Raw genomic sequence first — 18,234 nt, forward strand, 5'->3', positions numbered from 1 at the left:
TTTCTTGCTGTTAGATTTTCATTAGAAATATATAGGAATGCTGAGGATTTATGTGGGTTTATTTCATATATTGCAACTTTGCTAAATTTTATTATCTCAAGTAGTTTTTTACTTGATTCTCTAGGATTCTCTAAGTATATCATCATATCATCTGTAAAGAGTGATAGCTTATTCTCTTGTTTGACTAATTTGATTCCTTCAATTTATTTTTATTCTCTTATCACTACTGCTAACATTTTAGTACCAAATTGGAGGGGTGATAGTGAACATCCTTGTTTTACCCTTGATCTTGTTGGAAATGCCTCAAGCTTATCTCCATTACATATACTTGCTGATGGTTTTAGATAGATGCTACTTATTATTTTAAGGAAGACTCCATTTATTCCTATACTTTCTAGTATTTTAAATAGAAATAGGTATTGTATTATGTCAAAAACCTTTTCTACATCTGAGATCATTATATGGTTTCTACTAGATTTGTTGTTGATATGATCAATTATACTGATGGTTTTCCTAATATTGAACCATCTTTGCATTCCTGGAATAAATCCTACCTGATCAAAGTGTATTATTCTTGTGTTAATTTGCTGTAGTATTTTTGCTAATATTTTATTTACAATTTTTACATCTGTATTCATGAGGGAAATTGGTCCATACTTTTTTTTCATTTTGTTTCTTCCTGATTTAGGTATCAATATCATATTTGTGTCATAAAAAGAATCCAGTAGGATTCCTTCTTCTCCAATTTTCCCAAATAGTTTGTAAAGTATTGGAATCAATTGTTCTTTAAATGTTTGATAGAATTCGCTATCTGGACCTGGACTTTTTTCCTAGGGAGTTCATGGATGGTTTGTTTAATTTATTTTTCTGAGATGGGGTTATTTAAGTAGTTTATTTCCTCTTCAGTTAATCTGGGCAATTTATATTTTGGTAAATATTTCTCCATTTCACTAAGATTGTCAAATTTATGGGCATACAATTTTGCAAAATAACTTCTAATTATTGTTTTAATTTCTTCCTAATTGGAGATATATTCACCCTTTTCACTTTTGATACTCATAATTTGGTTTTCTTCTTTCTTTTTTTATTATATTGACTAAAGGTCTATCAATTTTGTTGTTTTTTTTCCCATAAAATCAGCTCTGAGTTTTATTTTCTAATTCAATAGTTTTCTTAATTTCAACTTTATTAATCTCTCTTTTGGTTTTCAGTATTTCTAATTTAGTATTTAAGTGGGGGTTTTTAATTTGTCCTTTTTCTAGATTTTTCAGATTCACTTTTTAGAGGTTCCTGTTGGAATTCACAGAGGAGCTCAGGTAAGTTCCTGCTTTCACTCCACCATCTAGGCTCTGCCCCTCTTTTCATATTGTTAATAAGAAAAATTCTAATTTAATAGCTCTCTTCTTACTTCATGCAAATGGGCAAACATGAGAAAATAATAATAGTGAATATTGGAGGGAATGTGAAAAGATAGACATACATAAATTCTGTTGGTGGAGCAGTGAACTGATAAAGTTGTTCTTAATTTCAATTTGGAATTATGCCAGAAAAGTGACTAATCTATGCATACCTTTGGACTCAACAATCCCAATATGGGACATGATTCTCAAGGAACTTAAAGACAAAAATAAAAGTCTATATACATCAAAATTCAGAAGAGCAGTCTTTGTGGTAATAAAAAACTGGAAATAAATGGATGCCTATTTATTTGAGAATGTTCAAGATACTAGAGTACACTACCCTATACATACAGAGTACAATGGGAAGAATGCACTTAACCTTAGAGAATGATTATAGTGAGGTCCATACGTGGAGAGCTCACCAAAGTGTAAACTGCTGATTACTGGAAATATTTTTTTATATATAGCCAGCATTTTTCTCTGGAACAAGAAGTTATTCTTCCATGTCTCTTTCTGGGTCTGAGTCTGTCTGTTTGTCCTTGTACTTTCCTCTGCTTGTATTTTTTTTTATTACTGTTCTATTCTCTCCAGTAGCATAGTCATTCAGGGAAGAGAGGGGAGTATAATACTACCTCTAAATCCATTATGCAGTTCCCCTTCCCTCTATTATACAGGCATAAAGGTCTGCTTCCTCAAGGTATTCTCCAACTTAGAACCTTCTACCACTTGAGTGGGCAACTGTTGATCTGAACTCACCCATTGGAAGAGCTAGTTTTTGCTTTGTTTTGCTTTTTTCTTGATAATCCCAAAGGTCTGACTTGATTTTCTCAACTAAAGATATTTCCTGTGTGGTATAATTTACCTTTTCTTTTAATCCAAAGCCCTATGATTCTTTCAGGTTATGTAAAGGTTTATTTGTATATTATGAGGAAATTATGGAAAAAAAATATCTTACTACCTAGCTTACTCTGCTGATTTGATTCTTTAGAGTTGGTGTCGGACCCGTGATATGAAATAAGATACACTGGTTCTTTCTCCTACAGTTTCTTTTTTTTTTTAAGCAATCGGGGTTAAGTAACTTGCTCAAGGTTACATGGCCAGTTATTTCTGGGTATTACCTGAGCCTGGGATTCGATCTCCAGGTCATCCCAACACTGGAGCCGGTGCTTTTACTCGCTGTGCTACCTGGCCGTCTCTCTCCTCCAGTTTCTTATTATTCATACTTAAGCAATCAGTTCCTTCTTACTGTTTAGAATCAAGTCCAGAATAGCAGTTCCCCTTGACACTTATTCCACTTTTGGAGAATGTAATGAGCCTTAATGCAACCTAGGTGGCCATTTGGATGCTGAGGTGCCATCACAAGAAAACATGGTACTCCTATCCTCATTGGCCAATCTAAAGAACCTAAAGCCTCTTATTTTATGCTCAAATGTGTATCAGATTGATCCCTGTAATTTCCCCATTAGGAGAATTCCTTCTTTGGTGCCCACCAATTGCCATAACTACTCCCACCACTCCAATGGCTATATTACATTAGTGATTCTTTATTGCTTATTGATTAAAAGTCAAACTCCTTTGACTGACATTCACCATCTTCCACAATGTGGTACAACCATATCTTCCCCTATCTAATGTCATATTATAGGGCAGTTAGGTGGCCCAGGGAATAGGGCATGGGCCCTGGAGTCAGGAGACCTGAGTTCAAATCTGATCTCAGACACTTAACACAAATACTAGCCATGTGACCTTGGGCAAATCACTTAACCCCAATTGCCCTACCTTTCTCCCTAAAAAATGGGGGGGAGGGAAATAAATAAATATGTCATATTATTCCCTCCATGAACTTCATGCTCCAGTCAAACTGTACTTCTCTCTATCCCAATAGAACATCCTATATCTTTTGCCTAGAATGTCCTTCTTCTTGGCCTTTTGGATTTCTACTCAGGTATAAAAACACAATCATATCACCATTCCAACTGTGTGGTTTGGTGCTGCATATGGTTATCATTCATCCTATTCATTTGCGGAAACCTTGAATCCTCTTCCATCCACTACAATTAATAATGTCCCAGACAACCATATGGGTCTTACAGCTTCCCCCCACCCATGTGCAGAGGTTGTTAGAAGTTATGTTAGAAGTTATAAGTTGCATTAAGTTTTACTTAAGTTCCTTCCAGAACACAATAGAACAACAACTTCATAGAGCCAGACTATTGTAATTAAGGTTCATAATGATGCCCCCCAAACACTTCTAGATCTTTAGGCACCTTTTTAAGTCACCAAAACAAGAATAGATTAAGAACAATGAGCTAATTGATGCAAAAAGAAACTTACTATTGCTTATTCAAGTGGAAGATCATTGGATCTATTTCCTCCAACTTTGCAAGCGGTAACCTCTACATAGTCTCCAATTCTATGTGACTCTTGTCAATGTCTTCTCATAATTTTACCTCCAGGAAGACATGTACCCCTGCTTCATGGGAGCCTTTCTTGCTTTCTCTTGACATCTAGAGGATGTCAACGAAACACATAGGCTAACAGTTTTTCTTTTTCTCTTGTCATATGGTCTTCTTTTATGCTCATGTATTTCTTTGATTACATCATTTGCTCCCTTCTTTTTAATTCCTTGTTTGTAATGTACTACATCCTGTCCATACCCAACATATGCCTCTTTAGAACTCTCTGACTGATAAGCCATTTCCAGTTCTTTCCAGACACTGTAGTGTTCTGTGACTTCAGTTTTATTTTAGTTCTTTGAAAACAAGTATTGTAGTCATGGTCTGTTTGGTGCTTCTTTTGTTCAAAAAACAGTATTAATCTGCCTACATTCCCTAACAATGCTGTGTCAAATTTAAAAAAAAATAAATGAAAACTTACTATATCTATTTTTCCATGTAGCAGATAAAATTCTTATGCTAAATGAGTAACACAAGATACTTCCCATAAGTTGACAAGTTGGAATAGCCAAGATGAAGCTTAGACAAAGAAAAAAATCACAGAGAAGCTGATTGGCTCGCTCAGGATTATGAGAGGCTAGGGTGGAAATGGAAATACAGTCTAGTTCTCTTGGCTTCCACTCCATTGTTGGCTCCACTAATCTCCCAGCCACCTCAAATTAGCCCTGTTGTGCTTGATTTAATGGGAAAAAAGGAGAACTCTGCTTTTATGGACCTAATAGACCTAATGTGGGCCCTTGCTCTGGAAAATAAACATTCTCTGCAATAGAAGCAAGTCAGTAGTTTTAAAGAACAACATACTTTCTATTACCAAGTTTGGAATTTAACATCAAAACCTTCTCTAAAAGATTTCTCAGAGCTTTATAAATAAAGATGAATTCTTGGAAATGAATGACTCTAGAAATGCCCGGTTTGAGGGATCTATGACACAATACCTAATGCAAATGGAAAAAATAGACCAAGTTGGCTAACTTGTATGCATACCAAGTAGACCATTTTCCAAGAAATTCAGGGTACAGGGTCAGTGAACCCATGTGTATGGGATTGTACCAAAATAATGATAGGGCATTAAGATAAAACATCTCACCTCTATTGCAACCATATGTGCCAGAGCAGATTATGGAGCATTAGGTGATGAAAATACAATGTATAGTAATACAAAGTTCTGACTTCTGGCAATATCAACTCTCCAAAACTTAATCCCAAACCAAGAATAAATTAAAAAGGTCTTTAATACCTAAACTAGCTGACAAAACCTCCATGCACTAAAGCCAGACCTTTTGGCTTTTTCTCCGAGCCTTGTCAATCTTATTCAGCATAGATGATAAGTTTTGTGATCATGTTGCCCAGTCCACTGTAGCTTAGAAGCATTGCCTATAAAGGGAATCTATATTATAACACAGTAAAAGAATGAATATCTCTAAGAGTATATGACCTTGAGTCATCAAATATAGTTACTAATATATTTGGGAGGCTCTTTTTAAGAATGTAATGAAGTCTCTTTGCCCTAGCAACCTCACAAATAATAATTATAATTGTAATTATAATAATTATCATAGCTCACATTCACATAGCACTTTAAGCTTTGAAAGATATTTCATATACATTGTCCTGTATACCCCAAAAAGTTCAAAGACAGAAAGAAATGTGACATACGTCAGAATATTAATAGTCATACTTTTTTCATAACAAAATACTAGAATTGGGGAATAGCTGAACAAATTGTGGTGGATGGAAACATAATAATATTAATACATGGTAAGAAATGAGAAATATGAGGAATTCTGAGAAGCATTGGAAGAACTTAAAGGAAGTAATACAACATGAAGTAACAAGAGGCACATGAACAATGCACTTCAATGACTACAAAAATGGACATGAAAAGAGATTAAAAGGGAACCAAATTCTAATTAATCAAAATAACCAATTTTGGTCCTGAAGAATAAAAAATGGAACGTTATCTTCTACTTTCAGTAGAGAGATGGTAGACATTGGAGCACAGATATTGCTTACATCTGTGTATCCCTGTATTTGGTTGTTTTGGTTTAAATGTTTTTTCTCTGTTACAAGAGAGGATTATGTTCTGGGACTGGGGAATAGGAGGCATGTCTCCAGAAATGTTTGCAGTGTGAAAACAAAAGGCCCCAATAAATCTATTTTAAAAAATCAAAGAAGTGGAGAAGACATCTCAAAAAATATTCACTTAAAATGGATGAAATCTTTACCATTCACTTAAGTAGAACATTCATTTGTCACCAATACCAGATAAATGGGTGTTCTTGGGCTACATAAGTTGGGCAACAGAGAATCTATCACTTCAAGGATTTGTACTAGAGCAAACACATTTCCTTTGAGGGTGGTGGGGAAATAAATTTACCTCCATTAAAGTAGACTTGACTATATTCAAGCAAGGAATTTCCTCCTTACAACCAGCTTTGAAGAACAGGAACCTGTTAGAGCACTCCCACTGGAAACCCTTTTATTAACTGGGGTCAGTTGGATATATTTCTTCCTGTAACCTTGTCATTTAAATGAGCTTCTTGTCCTAGCCCTGCCTGATCAAGTACAAGCTTTGGAAAAAAAAAGAAAAAAAAGGAAAAATACAAGGACTACTTCTGCCCTTCCCCAGAAAGTAACAACATCTGAGAACATCATCCGCCATGTGCCTTCCCAGCTTCCTCTAGGCAGAAATCAGGCTATTTTGGCCATCTCTCTCAAACTTTCTGTAAATATTTAATGTGGCCATTTCTATGTAAGCTGAGCACATTATTAGAAACCACGACAGCAAACAGTTTGTTACTGAGAGTTTGGCAGGTCAGGGAAAGGACAGCAGAAGTTACTGAAGGTTGAAGCCAGTCACATTTGGAGCTTTAATGCCAAATAGAAAGGAAAGGATTCCACCAGTTCTCATGGCAGCTGAAGACACATTTCCTCCCAGAATCACCACAAAATAGAGTGCAGATCTGAGATTCTTATAATAATAATTGCTAACATTTATATAGTGCCTATTAGCTCTTTACAATTATTCTCTCATTTGATCCTCACAACAATCTTGAGAGGGAGGTAGGTATCCCCCATTTTATAGATGAGAAAACTGAGACAGAAGTTAAATGACTTCCCCAGAGTCACACAACTAATGAATGTCTGAAGCTGGGTTTGAACTCAAGTCTTTCTGATTTTAGGCTCAGTATTTTATTCACTGCACCACCTTAGAATAGGTCTAGTTTTAATCCTCAATGGAAAGAGAGAAAGCTCGTTGTTCTATGGAAATATATACTTTCAAATGACTTCTCTTATCACTGCTCAATGGAGAATCTAATAAAGGTGACCTCTTCATGTGACAAGAAGCATGGTGTTGTAGAAAAACTAGTGTTCGGAGTCGGATGAAGAACCATATGACTTCCAGTGACTCACTTTACTTATACAACATCTGTTTTCCTTCTCTAGAAGAGAAGGTGTTTACACTAGATGTTTTTTTGAAGTCCTTTTCTTCTCTAATATTCTATCTTTGCCTCTAATTCAGGGGCTGGTTGGCCATACTAGGTCTCTGGATCTCACACTCCATGCCTAGGATGCTATTATTCAAATTGTAAGTGTTCTATAAATATCTAATGATTGAATAGTAATTAAAAATTGCATCTACATGGCACTTTTTAAGGTTTATAAAGTACTTTATCAATACGACCTTCTTTGATCAATTCAACTCTATGAGGTAGATGGGGCAGGTTTCATTGGACAAATGAGTAATCTGATACTCAGAGAGACTATAAGGCTACAGATGGCAGAGTTGGATGACTTCAATTGGAGAAGGAATGAATTCGTCAAACACTGTGAGTTTTTATAATATTATAAGCTCTATTTTCTGCCCTTTGCTAGTAAATACACACTTTTAAGATTTGCATTGCTGCTTTAATTGAAGGCTTCTTTACAAGGAAATGCAGGTCTCTTTCTAATTCAGATATTTTGTGACAGTACTTTTAATTTCAATTCAAAAGACATTCATTAAGTGTTTCTCTGTGCAAGATAATCAAAATGTCAGATGTCCATTGACAAAAAAGTAGGCACTCTAATAAAGAAATTAAATCATACCAACTAGCATTCTTTATATAAACAAAAAAGAAGATAGAAGGAAGTTAATTTACAATGATGGGATGGCTCACAAATTCCACTAGGAGAGGCAAATGAAGTTGAATTCATCATATTTCTATAGGCAACAAGCAACATGATTTCATGGGATATTTGGTCATCTTAAATGATGCTTATTATTATATTTTTAAAAGACCACTATGAAAATAATTTGCATTTGCACACCAACTACAATTTGCATTGTAGAGAATGAAACCAAAAAATTATATGAAGAATTCAATAAGACCTTACAAATTAAAACCAGTACAGAAACATACATTTAAATCTAAAAGGAACATGAGAAGTGATCTAGTCAGATACTAAGAAAACTGAGACCCATAGAGGTGAAGTGATTTATCAAGGTCAAAGAACTAATAAGTAGCAGAGCCAGGATTTTTTTGTTTTAAATTTAAAATTTTACTTTTCCCCAAATACATGTAAAAGCAATTTTCAACATTCATTTTTTTAAATTGAGTTCCACATTCTCTTCCTACACCCCTTATTGAGAAGGCAAGAAATTTGATATAGGTTACACATGTGTATTAATACAAAATATATTTCCATATTAGTCATGCTGTAAAATTAAACATAGACCAAAATAAAAACCCAAGAAAATGAAGGAAGTAAAAAAAAAAGTATGCTTCAATCTATATTCATATTCAACTAGTTCTTTCTGGGGGATGGATAGCATTTTTCATGATAATTCCTTCAGAGTTGTCTTGGATCATTGTATTGCTTGGAATAGCTAAATCATTCACAGTTGATCATCTTAAAATATTGCTGTGACTGTCCAATGTTCTCCTGATTCTACGCATTTCACTTTGCATCAGTTCATGTAAGCCTCTTCAGGTTTTTCTGAGAGAATCTTGCTCATCATTTCTTACATTACAAACTAGTATTCCATCACAATTATATACCACAAATTGTTCAGCCTTTCCTAATTGATGGGTGTTGCTTCAATTTCCAATTCTTTGCCACCAGAAAAAATCTGCTAAAAATATTTGGGCTAGTTTCAAATTGCTCGACATAATGGTTGAACCACTTCACAACTTCCAACAATGGTGCGTTATTGTCTCAATTTTCCCACGTCTGCTCAAACGGCCATCATTTTCCTTTTCTATCTTATTAGACAATATAATAGGTGTGAGGTAGTACCTCAGTATTGGTTTAATTTGCATTTCTCCAATCAACAGTGATTTATAGCATTTTAAAAATATGCCTATCGATAGCTTTGATTACTTCATCTGAAAACTGATTGTTCATATTTTTCAACCATTTGTCAACTGGGGAATGGCAGAGCTAGGATAAATTCAGTTCCTTAGATTCCAAACCCAGCTCCCTTTTCATACCATCATGGTTCCGCTTATATGTTTTAATATAGGGTAATTTCAATGCAAAGATAGACAAGGACAAGGATGGTGAAAAGTATATTGGAAAATATGGTTCCAGATAAAAGAATGAAAGAAATCAAAGACTTGCAGCCTATGTAGAACCTTATGTTTCCTTATCACAGTTGTTCTCTTCGAGAAAAAATGGCAAGATACTGGACATAATCAACACCAAGTGACATCATAGGCATACATACATACACATAAATGAAATGGATTAGAGATATCTCTCTATAAAATCCATTTAATTTGTGTGATATATCTCTATCTATCATTGATATTATCCATCTGTCATTACATCTAACTCATGGACCTGATGTTAGGTGACCATGCTAGGTCTTTGAATTTTTTATATGTGTATGCATGTGTATGTGTATACACACTTATATATTCCGTGTGTGTGTGTATATACATATATATATATATATAATATACATATATGTGGCTAGACAGATGGAGAGATAGACAGACAGAAAGAAAGAAATGGGTAGCATGAGTGAATATTACTTGAGACTCCCTGCAGAGGATAGGAGAAAGGACATGCTGGCCACTGCTGACATCCTAGCTATGGAGAGGGGTGGTTGAGGAGGTTAGGTAGGATCTAGGACTACTGAAGTTGGCAACCTCTTCTCTAGTCTTCAAGAAGTATATTGAGCTAAGAATAGATATATGTGTGTGTGTATACACATACATATATGTATATACATGCATATACATTTGAGAAGTGGAAGATATATCTGCTTATGCATATAGATAGATATATCTTCCACTTCTCAAATATATCTATTCTAGGGTTATAATTCTGGATTTGGAATGAAAGCTGTTTCTCTGATCATTCTCAAGGGGAGAGAGTAGCCCTTAGCTTACACTAACCAGCTTAGCCCCTTCCCATCAAATGCTAGTTATTCAAAAGATAATAACAAATAACATGTACAACCATTGGTCCAAGCAAAACAACACTCAGTAATCAAAGTTCTACAGATTACAATACACCAAAGAATATAAAAGAGTGATCTCAGATGGGAGTGAGATAAGATTTCAACTCAAACCAGAAGAGAAAATGATCTCACTTAGGGGAGGTTCACTCTCAGTAAACTTTAGTGTTGTAAGCCCTGGAGGTCAAGAAACATCCTGGAGCTGATTTTTTACACATGTTGACAATGCTGGTGTCTTGGTAGCCATTTGAAAGTTTTCACTGGGCCTCTGTCTCCACTACCTCTCTCGATGTTCTTTCTTGAAGTGTTTGCCCTTAATGTCACACTCAGCACTCTCTCACTCAGTCAGGACTCTTATCTTTCTCTGTATGCTGCATACCAAATAAGACTGTCCCTTCACCCACCCATTCCTCCCATGGCCTGAGTATCTTTCTTATATGTATGAGTAAACACACACACATTTTATTTTTCTATAATTCTCAACTTGTCAAATACCTTTAAACATGAGTATTTCTGAATAAGAACAGTAAGGGAATGGCATATAAAACTGTAAATTTCTAGTCTAACTCTTTAAAAGTATATTATAAATTCAACAGGATAGTTTCAGTCATAGTGCTTGTTGTTTCTGCCTCCTTTTGAACCTCATTCTGCTCTTTACTGCAGACCCTTTTAAATGTTCATTGCTACTTTCCCCACCCCCTTCTCATCTCCTTTTAGACACCACTATCCCTTTATGTCTCCCTCCTAAACTATTCTCTCTCCAAATTTAAAAACATCCCTTGTAAAAGCCAAAGATAGAAAAGCAAAATAAAACTATACAATATCCATGACTGAAAAGCATGTCTAATTCCATACCTCTTCTTTACCTCTCTATCAGGAGGTAGATAGTATCCATCATTGGTCACATGGAGTCATGATTGGTCATCGAACTGTTCTCAAGTCCTTCAAAATTTATTTTCTTTACAATGTTGCAATTATATAAATTATTTTGGTTCTGCTTACTTTACTCTGCATCAATACATAGAAATCTTCCCAGGTTTCTCTAAGTATATCAATTTCATCACTTTTTGAGTAGTATTCCAAATTGATTTTCTGAATGACTGGACCAATTCACAGCTCCCAACAGAGGATTAGTGTGCTTGTGTTTCCAAAGTCCCTACCACAACTGTCATTTTCCTTTTTGTAATCTTTCCTAATCTTATGGATATAAGCTAAAATCTGATAGAGGTTTAATTTGAATTTCTTTTATGTTGCCATGTGGCATAGTGGATAAAGTGATCAACTAGCGGTCAAGAAAACCTGAGTCAGATATTTACACGACCCAGATCAAGTAACTTAACATATCTCAGTCTCAGTTTTTTCACCTATAAAATGGAAATAATAATAGCACCTACCTCACAGGATTATGTGGAGGACAAGAGGAAATAATATGCACAAAGACTTTGGACATTTTAAAAACTCTAGGTTGTTGTTGTTGCTATTATTAGTGATTTGTAACAGTTTTCATATGGTTGTCAAAAGCTTGTTTTTCTCCTTAGTGTATTGCCTGAACATACTTTTTGATCATTTACTTATTAGACCAATAATTTTCTTATATATTTGAATGAGTTCCCTATCTATTTGAAATATCAGATGTTTGTTGGGGAAACTCACAAAGATTTATTGCCTTGTTCACTTTTCCTCTTTTATTTCTAAGTGCATTGATTTTGTTTGTGTAAAGTCTTACATAAAATGTATATAAAAGGGAGGGGATCCCTTATCTACATATGGGATAAATAAGGGAATAAACATTTATTAAACACATACTATGTTCCAGGCACTGTGCTGTGTGCCATATAAATATTCTATCATTTGATAGAAGGAAACATGTTTGGTTATCAGGGCAGGATATTGTGAAGGATGTGTTGACTCATATGGTCTTTAGAAATCCAACAAATCCAAGGGGTCCCAACTGCCCATGGCTGGGATTTTTATGCCTTTGACTGTTCAGGAAGCTATGTCAGGAAGCCAGGGCCAATAAGGTCCTATGGACAACTTTGTCTCCTTTTAAGAAAATCTAATCCCTAAGAATCAGGGAAGGAGGCAAGACCTGGGCCTCCTCATATTATGGATGGAGGGATTAGATTTTAATTATTAATTAATCTATTAATTAATAGATACTAATTCTATCAAAGGATGACAAAAATAACATAACTCAGAAAATATAGTTTTATTAGATCTTTTTAAGCTTACTTATATCAACCAATGTAAATGAGACCAAGTTTCTATAATCTATTCCCATGAGACTAACAAATAGAATCAAAGCACTTCATTTTTGGCAAGAGTTGAAGATAAGAAATAAATGCTTTTTGTTTCTCTGTAGCCCTAAGCTCTAAAGTATAACAGTATTATTTTTCTGTGAAAAAAATATTCTGAAAATGGTAAGCTTTATATTCCAATGCACTCAATCTGTATTCCTTCATGAAAGAAAATACTACATAAAATGGTAGATTGTATAGTAATGATGGAAGGAAGGCATTAAATATGCTTTTGAAATATTTAAGTATGAGTACTATAACAGAAAATATAACAATTGTTTAGGGAGGGAAAGATGGGGAATATAGAGCTTTTAGAGGTCAAAGGGCATTAAAATCAGGTAGGTTAAAACAGTAGTGACACTTACTATCAAATTAAATCATCTAGAAATCCAACCTTATAATTTACTATTCAAAGGAAGCTTTCACTTGAGGAAAGCAGTTTTTAACCCATTACTTGTGTGCAGCAAAAAAAAAATCACTAAATTCCTAGATTGTAGAACAGCTGAATCCCCATTTACTAAAAATATGATTCCTAAAGAGTGACATGAAAATAAATTATTTTCACATCAACTTAAGAGATGTGTTCTTTCTTTAAAAAATTTTAAAACTAAAGAAAACCTTCAAAAATTGGGAGGAAGACTTTGTAAAAAAAAAAAAGGAATATTAATGTCAGTCATTTATTTCCCCCAAGGCTCTCTTCTCAGTCCTTTTCTTTTCACTCTCTATACACTTCATTCTCCTCCACTCATCTACTTTCATTGGTTCAGTTATCATCTCTCCAGAATTTTCAGTCCCATGTCATCAAGCTACCTATTGGGCATCTCCACCTAAATATCCCACCATCACCTCAAACTAAACATTTCTAAAACAGAACTCATTGTCTTCCACATCTACCTGTCCCTCATTCCAACATCCCTATTTTTGATGATACCAAAATCACCTTCCAGCCACCTACTATTGAAACCTAACCATCATTTTTGACTGCTTTTCTCTCATTTCTATCATTCAAGCAGTTTTAAATCTTGCCAGTTCTACATCTGTACTATCTCTCAACATCTCTCCACTGCTACCTCTCTGCTTCTGGTTCTGATTTTTGTCTGATCTATTATACTAGCCTCCAAATTGGTCTGCCTTCCTCTCTCCTCTCCCTGTTTTAATTTATTCATCCAGCCAGCTATGAAAATAAGTTTCTTAATGCAAATTTATTAATTTGTAACACAGTTTAACTATGCCATTCATACTTAAAAACCTTCAGTGGCTCTATATTGCCAATGGGATAAACTACAACCTTCTTAGTATGGCATTTTAAGCCCTCCACAATCTATTTCCAATCCACCTTTTGAAGCTTATTTTGCATTGCTCTTCTCCATGAAAACTTTATTTTAGTCCAATAGGAGTGATCTATTCCTGCTCTTCTGTCTCTCTGTATCTGCCACAAATAGAATGTACTCCCATTCTACTTTGGATCTTCCAGCTGAGAGTGTTCTCAAATTTTCATAGTGTAATTTGCTTGAATCTCTTCTACCTGCACCACTCCCTACTTTTTAGTAGGTATATTTATTTATCTTTTTAATAATGCTTTTTGCTTCCTATTCCCCACCCACATGAAAGAAAAGTTCCTTGAAGGCTTGGAAGGTATCATTTTTGTCTTTGTGTCCTGGAGCTGAGAATGGAGGCTTGGAAATAGAAGATACTTAATACATGTTGAACTGAATTGAATTAAATTGAATTATATAAGTATTATTCTGGGTGTGCATAGCATTATTGCCATACTTCATTGAAATATAGCACTCTAGGGGCAGCTAGGTGGTGCAGTGAATAGAGCACTGGCCCTGGAGTCAGGAGGTCCTGAGTTCAAATCCAGCCTCAGACACTTAACACAAAAACTAGCCATGTGACCTTGGACAAGTCACTTAACCCCAATTGCCTTCCAAAAAGCAAAAAAAAAAAAAAGAAATATAGCACTCTACACTAAAAAATATGACAATCAGACTCATAGTTAGGTTGTCCTGAGTAAGATGTTTTCTAAGTCACAGAAATTTAGAATGCACAAAAATTTAATATATGTACTGCAGCAACAAAGTCCATCAACTACCCTTCTGGCTCAACTGATTTTTTCTTGAGTGTCTTTTGCTTTATTTTCACATGCTTTGCCATGGCCAAAGAACTCATCACAAATTGGCCAATTGACCAACATAATGTGCTTTTTTATAATGAGTCAATCTGGTCCTTGGAAAGCTGATCCAGTCTCTTGTAAGGACCACTGGGAGGGAATGTCAACAGCTACTAAATCATAAATCCATTGGAGCATTAGAGTATTATTTTTTTACATAATTAATTAAATATTTGATTTTAGGGTGATCTTGTCTTAGGCATGATGAATTCTGCTTGGCCTATATGCCAAAATTGTTAGTTGTGGTTTTTATGATTACTGCTGAGAAGCAGGAAGTTAATGTTACATTCCAATGGGAAAACACTCAGAGTTTGTTTTTTATTGTGGATTTTTTTTCTTTTTTAAGATAGAAAAAAGGTGAAAGGGGAAATGAAAGTTACCTTCCTAAATAGCTCTTCTGAATATTTCATTTTTTGTAACTATACTTATGTTTCCTAGTTATGAAGATTAGCCACCTATCTTGAAAGTAAGAAAGTACTAAGTACGGAAGTCATAGCAAGTGTAAGACTTGTTTTCTTCTATTTCTGCAAGAACTGCAGGGTTGACTTATGCCAGAGCTGCTTTCATAGAAAATGACAGGTATGAGAGAAGGTTCACAATTTCAACAGATTATTTTTCTCCTTTTTCATCAAATCTAATGGTAGCATCAGTAGGTTGTTTGCCTCCAAAGTGAGACAAGACCAAAAGCAAATATAAACAAGATATGAAAGAAAAAAAATGAGATGAAAGCAAAACATCAAAAGAGTAGAATATAAAAGTGAAACTCGCTTCAAGAAATCATTCATTCATTGCTTCAGCAAATATTTATCAAGTACTTACTATGTGCAATGCACTGGATAGACCATGAAAGGAAAAAGGGGATAAAGAAACCTTGATTCACATGGCTGAAGAGTTTATAATTTAGTGGAGGTTATTGGAGTTATACAGAGATAAGTATACTACAAATTAGGGTACAAAGTTCTAGGAGCTAAAATGGAGAGATTACTTTTATCTGGGGAGATCAGAGAAGGTTTCAAAGAAAAGGTGGCATTAGAACTAGACTTTAAAGGACAGATAGGGTGTTGACAGGTAGAGTTGGTGAGGAAGATATTCCATATGTATATAATGAGAGGTGCCAAGAGATAGATAGAGTGTGTTGGGAGAGTAGGGTGAGATAAGGCTAGAGAGGGTGAGTGACTGGCAAGCTCAGGAATTTCATTAGCATTCAGTAGGTGATAAAGAAACATTAAAGGTCTTTGAGCAAAGGAGTGAAATAATATGACATTTGCTGCAAGAGGACTCATCTAATAGTATTACATAAAAGAGACTAGGGTGCCAGCATGGGGAAGATTAGTAAAGAAACTAGAGGTCAGGAGGTCAAAAACTAGTCTATAAAATATTTTAAGTGAAAGATAATGGGACCCCAAACTTAAGTGGTAGCAGTGGAAATGGTGAGGTGGCTTGGATAGGAGAAATATTGGAAACATAGAATCTATAGGATTTGGCAACTGATTGGATGTGTGGAATCAAAGAGATAGGAATTTAAAATGACCCTCAGGAAACAGTTGATTTGGAGATTGGTGAAACTATTGAAAGACATGGGAATAAAAAGAAAATGAGTCAGTTTCTGGAGGAGAATAGTAGAATTAGTTTTAGACATCTTAGCTTGGAAGTATTGAAAGGTCTAACAAATGGAGATGCTTGGTATTCCATTGGGAATTCAAATATAAAGCTCAGAAGAGGCGGTAGGTCTTAAGATGGAAATAAAAGTGTCTTCCACATAATGGTGATAGGTGGAATTGTGGGGAAAAAACACCAAGAAAGAAGTATGAAAAGAAAACAGAGCCAAAGATAGTTTTAGGAGGAATTCAGGTATTAATGGGGCAAGAAGAAGAGCCATTTAGATATTTTCCTTATAGTAAAAAAGGGAAATGGTTTGAAAGAATGTCTCTTCAAGCCCTGGGTTATCAGGGAAAGTGAAGTTCCTTTTTTTTTAAGAAGAAAAGAGAGCATCTTCATTAAAAAAAATAAGAAAAGGGCTTCTAAAAGGAGCCTATCTGTGTCAGGAAGTTGGAGGTTGGATGATTGTCAAACAGAAAAGAGGAAGAAACTCTACTGAACACTTTGTACTAAGCAATAGATATTAAGCTCTTCCTGGAAGGGAGTAAGGATGGGGAGTATCCTTTGAAGAAGCAATTAATTTTCCTCCAAGGATAATTTTGTCCATTGGTGACATCGAATACATTCAATAAGAGTCAGAAGAAGAAGAAATCTATTGGTTGGTGACTCCCTGGTGAGGGATACTGAGGTAGCTGTTTATAGACCTGATGCTAAAAGTAGAGTTCTACTATATACCAACATCATGTATCTAGGATACAAGAGAACCTATCAACTTTTTAAACTATCTGACTACTACCATTCACTAGTAATTTCCATAGGCATAAATAATATCATCAAAAGAAATCTAAAAAGCATTTATTAGGACTGTGGAGTCTTAGACAATAGGCTGAAAACCTTAGGGGCCACTGCTGGTGTTTTCTTCGCTGCTGTTGCTGCTGAAGAGAAAAACATATTTGAGTTGTAAAGACCTGGTTAAGAAGATGGGGTCTGAGAATGGGACTTGGGTTTCTGAACCATGACTTAATAAATACAAATAGTGTGCTCTCCACCATCAATGAAGTTCGCCTGACAAGAACTGATAAAATATAGATTTATCTAAAGTCTTATAATAAAGAGGGTTAAATCCCACAGAAAATAGCTTTAATGTAGGAAGAAGAATAGTGGTAGATATACTCTATTAATAGAAGATAAAATAATAGAAATTCATAGAAGATAAAATCCAAACAATGAGTCAGTAATAAAACCTATGACTTCATATGTCTATACACATATGCTGGGAACAAACAACGTGAAGGTCCTAATTCAAGAAACAAAACTTGACCTCATAAGTCAGTACTTTGTGAGGTGGGACCTATAACCAAATTGTGACTTTGGAAATATATTTTATTTATAATTAGTTATATACTCTTCCAAATGAAGTGGAGAAGCAAAAGCATGGGAAGAGGAGAGATAATACTTACATATCATTTTATTTACTTATATGAGAAAACTCAGGAACTGGGGAGTGGGTAGGAGAACAGTGAAAATTAAAAGAGCCAGAGGGAAAAAAGCAACTATAATTTATACCACTTGGTCATAAGGAATTAATAGATGATAAGTTCATAAAATTGAAGATAAATCTGGAATGGGGATATGATATAATAGTAATTACAGTTTTAATAATACAAATATCTGATTGTGTTTGTTTTCTCCTTTTGCCAAAAAAGAGTGCTTAATCACTGTTGGACTAGCTTTCATGATAATCATCCTTACAAAGATAGAGAAACCAATGAGGGGAATTGCTATTCTAGATTTTATCCTCACCATTAAGAAGTAATTTAATACTGGGGTAGCAATGATAGGGTGGAAATAATCATTCCAT

This window comes from Petaurus breviceps, unplaced genomic scaffold (genome assembly GCF_028583685.1).
Source record: "Petaurus breviceps papuanus isolate PSGF00001 unplaced genomic scaffold, PetGlider_PUasm1.0 229, whole genome shotgun sequence".
Taxonomy (NCBI): Eukaryota; Metazoa; Chordata; class Mammalia; order Diprotodontia; family Petauridae; genus Petaurus; species Petaurus breviceps.